Source organism: Schistocerca gregaria, chromosome 2, assembly GCF_023897955.1.
Source record: "Schistocerca gregaria isolate iqSchGreg1 chromosome 2, iqSchGreg1.2, whole genome shotgun sequence".
In the NCBI taxonomy this organism is placed as follows: Eukaryota; Metazoa; Arthropoda; class Insecta; order Orthoptera; family Acrididae; genus Schistocerca; species Schistocerca gregaria.
This window is the reverse complement of record NC_064921.1, coordinates 997,552,618-997,565,307: the sequence shown is the minus strand read 5'-3', so window position 1 is coordinate 997,565,307 and position 12,690 is coordinate 997,552,618. Positions and strand designations below refer to the sequence as shown.

The 12,690-nt window shown below is 41.9% G+C and overlaps 1 long non-coding RNA gene across 1 annotated transcript in view; it reads left to right on the top strand.

Moving 5' to 3' along the window:
- Positions 1-5,324, top strand: part of LOC126335500 (uncharacterized) — a 53,320-nt gene extending 47,996 nt beyond the window's left edge. Inside the window, exon 4 of the long non-coding RNA XR_007564886.1 lies at positions 5,005-5,324. This is a non-coding gene — a long non-coding RNA (uncharacterized LOC126335500). The remainder of the gene's footprint in view (positions 1-5,004) is intronic.
- Positions 5,325-12,690: the final 7,366 nt, after the last annotated feature.

The following is a 12,690-nucleotide window of genomic DNA, read 5'->3' as shown; positions in this document are numbered from 1 at the left end:
CTCCTCTAAACCAGGATGGATATGTTTCATTGTCGTGGTGAGACAAACCGGAAAATGTATTTATGATTTGTCAGTTTTGCAATGGACAGAAAATCAGAACTGTACCACGCAATGTTTGGTGCAAAGCCAAATTAAGGGAAATATACACTCCTGGAAATGGAAAAAGGAACACATTGACACCCGTGTGTCAGACCCACCATACTTGCTCCGGACACTGCGAGAGGGCTGTACAAGCAATGATCACACGCACGGCACAGCGGACACACCAGGAACCGCGGTGTTGGCCGTCGAATGGCGCTAGCTGCGCAGCATTTGTGCACCGCCGCCGTCAGTGTCAGCCAGTTTGCCGTGGCATACGGAGCTCCATCGCAGTATTTAACACTGGTAGCATGCCACGACAGTGTGGACGTGAACCGTATGTGTAGTTGACGGACTTTGAGCGAGGGCGTATAGTGGGCATGCGGGAGGCCGGGTGGAAGTTCCGCCGAATTGCTCAACACGTGGGGCGTGATGTCTCCACAGTACATCGATGTTGTCGCCAGTGGTCGGCGGAAGGTGCACGTGCCCGTCGACCTGCGACCGGACCGCAGCGACGCACGGATGCACGCCAAGACCGTAGGATCCTACGCAGTGCCGTAGGGGACCGCACCGCCACTTCCCAGCAAATTAGGGACACTGTTGCTCCTGGGGTATCGGCGAGGACCATTCGCAACCGTCTCCATGAAGCTGGGCTACGGTCCCGCACACCGTTAGGCCGTCTTCCGCTCACGCGCCAACATCGTGCAGCCCGCCTCCAGTGGTGTCGCGACATGCGTGAATGGAGGGACGAATGGAGACGTGTCGTCTTCAGCGATGAGAGTCGCTTCTGCCTTGGTGCCAATGATGGTCGTATGCGTGTTTGGCGCTGTGCAGGTGAGCGCCACAATCAGGACTGCATACGACCCAGGCACACAGGGCCAACACCCGGCATCATGGTGTGGGGAGCGATCTCCTACACTGGCCGTACACCTCTGGTGATCGTCGAGGGGACACTGAATAGTGCACGGTACATCCAAACCGTCATCGAACCCATCGTTGTACCATTCCTAGACCAGCAAGGGAACTTGCTGTTCCAACAGGACAATGCACGTCCGCATGTATCCCGTGCCACCCAACGTGCTCTAGAAGGTGTAAGTCAACTACCCTCGCCAGCAAGATCTCCGGATCTGTCCCCCATTGAGCATGTTTGGGACTGGATGAAGCGTCATCTCACGCGGTCTGCACGTCCAGCACGAACGCTGGTCCAACTGATGCGCCAGGTGGAAATGGCATGGCAAGCCGTTCCACAGGACTACATCCAGCATCTCTACGATCGTCTCCATGGGAGAATAGCAGCCTGCATTGCTGCGAAAGGTGGATATACACTGTACTAGTGCCGACATTGTGCATGCTCTGTTGCCTGTGTCTATGTGCCTGTGGTTCTGTCAGTGTGATGATGTGATGTATCTGACCCCAGGAATGTGTCAATAAAGTTTCCCCTTCCTGGGACAATGAATTCACGGTGTTCTTATTTCAATTTCCAGGAGTGTAGATGTATGTGAATTTGGAGAGTCACAATTCGAAAGTGACTCAAGCAGTCTGAAATTTGCTAACCAGTACACAAGTTCAGCTGGACAATTTAAATCCACACCAAATTATTAAAAAAAGTACATGTTTTTCAGAACCATGAAAAATCATGTCACTGTTCTTATCAACAAGATACAAAATACATTGTTTAGGAGGAATAATATTTCTGCCCAAACTCTGTGCCTTTACATATGTCTGCTTGTGTCTGTATATGTGCGGATGGATGTGTGTGTGTGTGTCTGTGCGCGCGCGAGCGTATACCTGTCCCTTTTTCCCCCTAAGGTAAGTCTTTCCGCTCCCGGGATTGGAATGACTCCTTACCCTCTCCCTTAAAACCCACATCCTTTGGTGTTTCCCTCTCCTTCCCTCTTTCCTGATGAAGCAACCGGGGGTTGTGAAAGCTTGAATTTTGTGTGTGTGTTTGTGTTTGTTAGCGTATCTATCAACATACCAACACTTTCGTTTGGTAAGTTACATCATCTTTGTTTTTAGATATATTTTTCCCACGCGGAATTTTTCCCTCTATTATATTCTTTATATACTTTAAACGAAAAGATCGTTTCAAATGTTACAAAACATATTCAAATTATGTTAAGTGATTTTTCTATATGATAATTATATAATTGTCTCTTAAATGCAAAGAAAGTGTATTTTCAAGTATAAGCACAACAGTTTTATTCATATTATTTTAACAAAAAAGAATCTTTAGATATAATTAAACATCTGTTTGGAGGTGACTGGGATATCATTTATGATTTTATATTTACATTTTAGAATATATTAAACAAAACAAATATAAAATGTGATTGGATTCAGTTAATAGGTCCACTTAATAGTTTCAAATCTACATTTGCTCATTTAATAGCAAATGCTATGATTAATACTGGATGGTATAATAAAAATAATAAACATTTTACATTTGGATTGATTGAAAGTGCTAATAAATGTTTAATATGTATGGATGGTCCTAATTTTGATCCAGGATCATTTGAACAATTAAAACATATTTTTAGTGGTGAACCTCCTAATATTCAAATAAAGTTTGAAGGAGATTTTACTCTTCAATAAACTCCTGTATTTGTGTGTTCTAATATAGAATAGGAGGGTGGTTTTGAAAAGCTCTCGTAATGACCACGAGAGGTCAGCGCTAGCACAACGAGTTGTTCAAGTGATATCCATTGGACTGTTGCCTGTAAACATGTGCCACATCAGTGCCCTTGGAAGAGAACTGTGGCAGATACATGGCTCTGTTGTTGTTCCCCCCATAGTGATTTGTGAAGATGGAAAAAAATCAAGATTCGAGCAGTGATTAAGTACTTCGTAAAGAAAGGTATGAAAGCAGAGGACATTGATGCTGATTTCCAGAATACACTGGGGGACTCTGCTCCTTCATACTCAGTTGTTGCCAAGTGGACAAATAAATTTAAATTTGGTCAGGAGAGCTTAGATGATGATCCACACAGTGGTTGACCAAGATGTATCACTACACCAGAAATCATTGCAAAAGTGCACAAAATGGTCATAGAGGATTGCCGATTGAAAGTGCGTGAAATTGCTCATGCTTGCCATATCTCATTTGAAATGGTATATCGCATTTTAACCTAAGAATTATAAATGAAAAAGTTATCTGCAAAATGGGTACCGTGGCTCTCGATGCTGGATCAAAAATGCTTGAGAATGGACATATCGGAACAATGTTTGGCCCATTTTAGGAGAAACAAACAAGATTTTTTGCACCGGCTTGTGATCACAGATGAAACGTGGGTGCACAACTATACCCCAGAGGCAAAACGACAGTGAAAGCAGTGGAAACATGGTGATTCTCTGCCACCAAAGAAAGCAAAGACAATTCCTTAAGCAAAGACAATTCCTTCAGCGGGAAAGGTCATGGCATCAGTGTTCTGGGATGCGAAGGGGATTCTTTTTGTAGAGTACCTCCCCACTGAGCAGACAATTATTGGTGAATACTATGCTAACCTTCTGGACAAATTGCGACAAAAGATAGGCGAAAAAAGACCAGGTTTAACAAGGAAGAAAGTCATCTTCCATCAAAACAATGCGCGCTAGCACACACGTGCAGTCGCCATGGCAAAATTACATGAGCTAAGGTATGAATTGTTGCCACACCTGCCTTATTCAACTGGTATGGCTCTGTCAGACTTCATCTCTTACCAAAATGGAAAATTTTTCTTGATAGATGAAGATTCACTTCAAACAAAGAATTGATAGCCACAGTTGACAACTATTTGAAATCACCCTCATATTTCAAAGGAGATGCATGGGAACAAAGGATTTGTAAATATTATTGGACTACATGAGATATACAATTAGAAAACAATTAAATCCATTTTTCTTTGTAGAATTTGTTTGTTAAATATAAACTTTACAAAAATATTACAAATAGTTTTATCTTAAATCCTTACCATCCATAGTAACTGTAATAGGTGATCTACTGCGATCTGTACTTTTTGGATTAGGTACATTTAAATGATCAGAAGTACTTGCAGAAGATCCAGGTATTATTTCAGTATAGTGCATTGCATTAGAATCAAAACAAACATGCCTGAAGTTATGTACAAAAGATTTAGTTGAAGAAGTCATCCACATTTCATCAGTATAATTTAATGTATGCATTTGATAATTGTGTGTTTCTTAATTAGTGCCTATAGTAATTCTAGTTGTCATCTGAATTACCATTTTAGCATTCAAAAATGAATTTATCTCAGTAGGAGTATTACTTGACACAGGATTAATACCTAAACTAAAACTAGCTATTTGATGTTCTTGATGTATTTCATTCAATTTACCTACTTCCTGACCTTTTTCAATACACTGATCATAAACAGATAATGTTATATTATTAGATATTGGTTTTGATTTTTCATTCTCTTCTTGCATTCCAAAACCACTTGGACTTACATTTTTCATTACAGTTGAAAAAGCAGGCCTATTTATTGAACCTAACATATATGTATCATCTGCTAAACCTACACCATGAGTACGACATGCTATTTTAATTATACCTATTTGTGACTAATAATTCAATGAAAAAATTTCTGATTTATCAGCTGCATGACTTGCTATACCTTGTGAATATATTTTATAATAATACTGGCCCTCTTACTTCATTTTGAGTATTCCGCCTATTTTTTTTTTCCCTGAACCATTATTATAAAATGGAATAATCCAATATTCATAATTAGGCCAATTACATACGAATGTTGTACAGAATGGATAATCATTATATCCATCTCCCCACATATTAGCTAAATCTTTTTGCCCCTTGATATCACTAATTAACATTGGATTAGTAGATGTACTATTTATTTCAACTATTTCATGAGCAACAGCTAAATTTTCTCCTTTATTATAAATAAATAAATGGTACATTTGTTACAGATCCTGATCCACTTAGCATACTACTTGCGGAAAATGAAGCTTCTAATCTATCAGTTTTTAAATCAGTAGAAATCGATTTGATATAACAGTAATCAGGTAGGCTATGAAATTGAGCTTTAGAGAAAAATTGACTTAATTAACAATACCTCTGGGCTCCAGATGTAACATAACATTTATCATAAACGTTACCTTGAGCATCTATAACATCTTGCCAACTATGTCCATAACCCCTCACTTGAAATAGACGAGTATTAATAAAATGTATATCACCATTTTTAATAGCATTTACATTTTTCCAAATAAAAAACTTTGACAATTAATCCACACTATTAGTACCACCATTAGTACCAGTATTATTATTTCCAGTGTAATGAATAGTACTGTACAGGATGGCAGCCAGTCAAGGAATATTTTAGGGAATTGGTTGAAGAAATTTATTTCAAAGGCCCAGTGGAATCTTTACAAGTTTTCTCCCTGAGTAATTCACACCGTGTCTATGTGACACAAGTCGCTTGTCTTTCAAAACTGAGTCAGTTCTGTCCAATTAAAGCTGCTAACAGGAGATGCCCTGAGCCCCCTGCTGAAACTACTAGCGAATTCATGCCATTGATTTTAGTCAATAGTGTGCGCGGAACACTGATCACGTGTGTGGATGCCGGAATGTCCTGCAGCGCAGAACACACTTGCTTCTCTTTCTTGTAATCCAGACCTCGAGCAGAACAGACGTCTTTTGTCTTTTCGGAACTCAGAGACTCTGACTCTGCTGTTTGCATCCAGCCACCAACGTAACTCAACATGAACCGCTTCACCTTCCATTGCCCATTTCATTTAATTGTTCGACATCCTAGACTGGCATAAACCTGCTAACTTCTGACCATAGGCGCACCATGTGTACTCCGTATATTGAAATATATCCTCTTTATTGTACTTAATTCCTTGTTTTGTCATTTAACAGCAGCCCTGGATGCCCACACTCTAATCCTGACCACTTGGCCTCCTGCACCCTGTCGTCACGAGGCATATGTAACAACCACCTCCCCCCTTTCCTAAAGCCTGTGTACATTTACAATTGGTGTCAGAAGAGCTCGTATACTCTACACTTGATGACCAGAAGTGGGATGAACTTTACAGTCTGTTTTTCAGCCAATTCTACTTCATTACTTGAAGTATCTTCTCATGCTTGCTTATATTCTACCAGACCAAGCCAAGGATCATTTTCAGCTTTCCATTTTATTCCATTATTGGTTTAGACATTATTTTCCCAGCCTTACTGCATTACAACTGAACATGTGTTTCAAAGTACCTTCCTTTTATACCCATATTTGTTTGGTTAGCCTTGACTGATCACTTGCCAATATCAACCTACAAGCACCCCCCCCCCCCCCCTTTCTGTACTCTATGATGTCAGCAGTGTTCAAAGAACGCGCAAAGCACACTGCTTGGTAATTGGAACAGTAACATGATTTTCCACAGTATTAACTGGTTCTGAAAACATGTACTATTTTTTGTAATTTGGTCTGGATTAAATTGTCCAAATAAATTTGTGTAATGGTTATCAAATTCCAGACTGCTTGAGTCACTTTTGAACTGGGATTCTCCAAATTCTCATACATTTGTTTTCCCTTAATTTGGCTTTGTACCATACACTGCATGGTAGTGTTCTGATTTTCTGCTCATTGTAAAACTGGCAAATCATAAATACATTTTCCAGTTTGTCCGACCATGACAAAGAAACATATCCGTCATGGTTTTGCAATGAAATAATTGAGGAGACCAATTTTCTGTCGATATCATAAGATCTGATGACTCTAATAAATTAGGCCCGCCCAAAGATAGAAGTGATGCAACAGTTTTTCAGTGGCCATTCATGGGGACGGAGAGCTTGTTGATTGTCGTGCACACATAGAACGCACGACAGTCGTTGCAGCCTAGCTTGTAGGCTGCATGAGTGGTTTTATATGGAGCCCTGCCTTTGATGGGATAGGTGAAGCTTGTGAATGGACTGAGTAAGTGATGGTGGTGGGATGAAGTATGGGACAAACCTCAGAAAGTTTCAGAATTGAACAAAAGTTGGAGCAGATTACACATCTACATCTACATCTACATCTACATGACTACTCTGCAATTCACATTTAAGTGCTTGGCAGAGGGTTCATCGAACCACAATCATTCTATCTCTCTACTATTCCACTCCCGAACAGCGAGCGGGAAAAACGAACACCTAAACCTTTCTGTTCGAGCTCTGATTTCTCTTATTTTATTTTGATGATCATTCCTACCTATGTAGGTTGGGCTCAACAAAATATTTTTGCATTCGGAAGAGAAAGTTGGTGACTGAAATTTCGTAAAAAGGTCTCGCCGCGACGAAAAACGTCTATGCTGTAACGACTTCCATCCCAACTCGTGTATCATATCTGCCACACTCTCTCCCCTATAACGCGATAATACAAAACGAGCTGCCCTTTTTTGCACCCTTTTGATGTCCTCCGTCAATCCCACCTGGTAAGGATCCCACACCGCGCAGCAGTATTCTAACAGAGGATGAACGAGTGTAGTGTAAGCTGTCTCTTTAGTGGACTTGTTGCGTCTTCTAAGTGTCCTGCCAATGAAACGCAACCTTTGGCTCGCCTTCCCGACAATATTATCTATGTGGTCCTTCCAACTGAAGTTGTTCGTAATTTTAACACCCAGGTACTTAGTTGAATTGACAGCCTTGAGAATTGTACTATTTATCGAGTAATCGAATTCCAATGGATTTCTTTTGGAACTCATGTGGATCATCTCACACTTTTCGTTATTTAGCGTCAACTGCCACCTGACACACCATACAGCAATCTTTTCTAAATCGCTTTGCAGCTGATACTGGTCTTCGGATGACCTTACTAGATGGTAAATTACAGCATCATCTGCGAACAGTCTAAGAGAACTGCTCAGATTGTCACCCAGGTCATTTATATAGATCAGGAACAGTAGAGGTCCCAGGACGCTTCCCTGGGGAACACCTGATATCACTTCAGTTTTACTCGATGATTTGCCGTCTATTACTACAAACTGCGACCTTCCTGACAGGAAATCACGAATCCAGTCGCACAACTGAGACGATACCCCATAGCTCCGCAGCTTGATTAGAAGTCGCTTGTGAGGAATGGTGTCAAAAGCTTTCCGGAAATCTAGAAATACGGAATCAACTTGAGATCCCCTGTCGATAGCGGCCATTACTTCGTGCGAATAAAGAGCTAGCTGCGTTACACAAGAGCGATGTTTTCTGAAGCCATGCTGATTACGTGTCAATAGATCGTTCCCTTCGAGGTGATTCATAATGTTTGAATACAGTATATGCTCCAAAACCCTACTGCAAACCGACGTCAATGATATAGGTCTGTAGTTAAATGGATTACTCCTACTACCCTTCTTGAACACTGGTGCGACCTGCACAATTTTCCAATCTGTAGGTACAGATCTATGGCTGAGCGAGCGGTTGTATATGAGTGCTAAGTAGGGAGCTATAGTATCAGCGTAATCTGAAAGGAACGTAATCGGTAGACAATCTGGACCTGAAGACTTGCCCGTATCAAGCGATTTGAGTTGCTTCGCAACCCCTAAGGTATCTACTTCTAAGAAACTCATGCTAGCAGATGTTCGTGTTTCAAATTCTGGAATATTCCATTCGTCTTCCCTGGTGAAGGAATTTCTGAAACTGCGTTCAATAACTCCGCTTTAGCGGCACAATCGTCGATAACAGTACCATCGGCACTGCGCAGCGAAGGTATTGACTGCGTCTTGCTGCTTGTGTACTTTACATACGACCAGAATTTCTTCGTATTTTCTACCAAATTTCGAGACAATGTTTCGTTGTGCAACCTATTAAAGGCATCTCGCATCGAAGTACGTGCCAAATTTCGCGCGTCTGTAAATTTTAGCCCATCTTCGGGATTTCGCGTTCTTATGAACTTCGCATGCTTTTTCCGTTGCCTCTGCAACAGCGTTCGGACCTTTTTTGTGTACCACGGGGGATCCGTTACATCTCTTACCAATTTATGAGGTATGAATCTCTCAATTGCTGTTGCTACTATATCTTTGAATTTGAGCCACATCTCGTCTACATTCGCATAGTCAGTTCGGAAGGAATGGAAATTTTCTTTTACGAAGGTTTCTAGTGGCACTTTATCCGCTTTTTTAAATAAAATTATTTTGCGTTTGTTTCTGATGGATTTGGAAGAAATGGTTTTGAGCCTAGCTACAATGACCTTGTGATCACTAATCCCTGTATCAGTCATGATGCTCTCTATCAGCTCTGGATTGTTTGTGGCCAAGAGGTCAAGTGTGTTTTCGCAACCATTTACAATTCGCGTGGGTTCGTGGACTAACTGCTCGAAATAATTTTCGGAGAATGCATTTAGGACAATCTCGGAAGACGTTTTCTGCCTACCACCGGTTTTGAACAAGTATTTTTGCCAACATACCGAGGGTAGGTTGAAGTCCCCACCAACTATAACCGTATGAGTGGGGTATTTATTTGTTACGAGACTCAAACTTTCTCTGAACTGTTCCGCAGCTGTATCATCGGAGTCTGGGGGTCGGTAGAAGGAGCCAATTATTAACTTAATTCGGCTGTTAAGTATAACCTCCACCCACACCAATTCGCACAGAGTATCTACTTCGACTTCACTACAAGATAAACCACTACTGACAGACACAAACACTCCACCACCAATTCTGCCTAATCTATCTTTCCTGAACACCATCTGAGACTTCGTAAAAATTTCTGCAGAACTTATTTCAGGCTTTAGCCAGCTTTCTGTACCTATAACGATATCAGCTTCTGTGCTTTGTATTAGCGCTTGAAGCTCAGGGACTTTTCCAGCGCAACTACAACAATTTACAACTATAATTCCGACTATTCCTTGATCCAAGCACGTCCTGTAATTGCCCAGCACCCTTTGACATTGCAGCCCATCCCGCACTTTCCCGAGGCCTTCTAACCTAAAAAACCGCCCAGTCCACGCCACACAGCCTCCGCTACCCGAGTAGCCGCCAGCTGAGTGTAGTGAACTCCTGACCTATTCAGTGGAACCCGAAACCCCACCACCCTATGGCGCAAGTCAAGGAATCTGCAGCCAATACGGTCGCAAAACCGTCTGAGCCTCTGATTCAGACCCTCCACCCGGCTCTGCACCAAAGGTCCGCAGTCGGTTCTGTCAACGATGCTGCAGATGGTGAGCTCTGCCTTCATCTCGTAAGCAAGACCGGCAGCCTTCACCAAATCAGATAGCCGCTGGAATCCAGAGAGAATTTCCTCAGATCCAAAGCGACACACGTCATTAGTGCCGACATGTGCCACCACCTGCAGCTGGCTGCACCCTGTGCTCTTCATGGCATCCGGAAGGACCCTTTCCACATCAGGAATGACTCCTCCCGGAATGCACACGGAGTGCACACTGGATTTCTTCCCCTCCTTAGCCGCCGTATCCCTAAGGGGCCCCATTACGCGCCTAACATTGGAGCTCCCAACTACCAGTAAGCCCACCCTCTGCGATTGTCCGGACCTTGAAGGCTGAGAATGATCCTCTGAAACAGGACAGGCAGCTGCATCTGGTTCAACCAGAGACAGTGCCTGAAACCGGTTTGTCAGACGCACCGGGGAGGCTTTCTGATCAGCCTCCGGGGACGCCTTTCGCTGCCTGCCACGCCTTGGAACGACCTCCCAATCAACCACAGGCGAGGGCTCAGCCCCACTGCGGGCAGCAACCGGGGCAACCACAGCGGCAGACCGATCTGGGGACAGATGGGACGAGGTTGACATCCCCGTGATACCCGAGTCCGGCTCCCCACAGTGGTGCCCATTGGCAACAGCCTCAAGCTGCGCGACCGAAGTCAGCGCCGATTGCAGCTGTGAGCGAAGAGATGCCAAGTCAGCCCTCATCCGAACTCAACTTGAGGAATTTTTGGAAAGTCTGTATTACAAAGGGCAACTCTAAGTTTTCACCGACTGACAGTTCAGCAGTAGTGTTTACCCTTATATGTCCAGAGCCTTTTATGTCATGGAGTTGTGTTATTTTCACACGTGTAATTTATTAGTGACTACAGATAACGACCATAACAATAATTTGTTGTTGTCAGTTCTGAAAGGAGATTTTAACAGTAGGTGAACAGTGACCTATGAAATCATAAGTTCATACACTACTATGAACAGAAATTATTAAAATAAATCTTAGACCAATTAATGTTTATTAATTGAAATTTGATAATCAGATTTTATTATTACAGATTACAAACTATTAAGTAATCATAAAACATAATACAATTGTGCATGAAAATCTGCGAAGCATTTGTCTTGCAAATATTTTCAAAGTGCACATTTTCTTCTGACCTGACTGGTAAGAGCAATATGTTGAGCTAAATGTTTTCTTACAGAAACAGGTACTGTCAATCTCATTTGTTGCTGTGGTCCAGACTAAGTTTTAGCATCACAATGTTCCTTAAAACCTGCAGATGCTTGGTGCTACCCAAACTGGCACATGTGCTTTACACATCAGTCCATGTCCAGGCAATCTTGTCAGGTCACAGCAGTGTCGTTTTCAACCCCCTGGGCATTTATGGGTTAAGGACATCTTGGACAACTAAATTAAGAGCTTAATAACATAACAGCCAAAACGTTTCCACTGCAGAAGGCTGGAAATGGCAGTTTACCCACTAGTTGCATTGTCTTTACTACCATTAAAGTTTTGCCAATGAGATGAAATTGTCTGTGGCTGCAATTAAAGCTGTTGACAAATTTGGGTTGATATGTGCACCAGTGAAATGAGCCCATTCCATCAACACAGACTGTAATCTAAAATTTTGTGAAATGAAGTGTCCTGTCGCATCCATATGGCTTTCATTGGTAGCTGATGCAACAATGTGTGGTCAAACTAACTGTCCTTACACCTATCATGATTCAGTGCATGTACAGGACTACTAAATTCCAAGTCATTTGCAATGGAAAAAGGTTGTACTCTTTTGTGAATAGGTGCTTTAATTTTCTATCAATACTTTTATTTTGGTTCAGTCCATCTACCTGTGGACATATTCCATAATGGCACTCCGATGAACTTGCCATTAGGTGGAGTGAACTACTTCTTCCAAGGTGTGGTTGGTTGTGGTGCTTTCTCTTGGCAAGTCGTCTGTAAGAGACGCCTCATGTATAATGTAGGAAATGTTTCAGCAACAAAGTTAGGATATGAGTTGACAGCACTGTTTGGTTTCCCAGTACTACAAATTACAGATGCATTGTACAACTTTCTCCGTGGCACTTGGAGAATGAAGTCTTAGGTCAGAGTAATCGACAACTGAGTCAAATAAAATGCAATGCAATACATATATTCACCATTCAAATCTTAAATCACGGTATACTTCACTCAGTGTTAATTTAATACATTCAAAACAAAATCACAACCTTGGGTTACATTACACAGCTACAGTGGTGGAAAATGATGTCTGATTAGACCGATCGTACATTGTAAATTTTAGTTAATATCTGCACTATAGTTTAAATAGAGAACATAGCCACATAGTGCTGGCCGCTTTGCATCCAGCACCAATAAGTCAAATTTGGTACATACAGATGAAATGTGATTTATTAATCTCATCGCATAAAATGTAAGATCATTGGATTTGTTGTACAGGACAAATGTTAAGTTTAAAAGA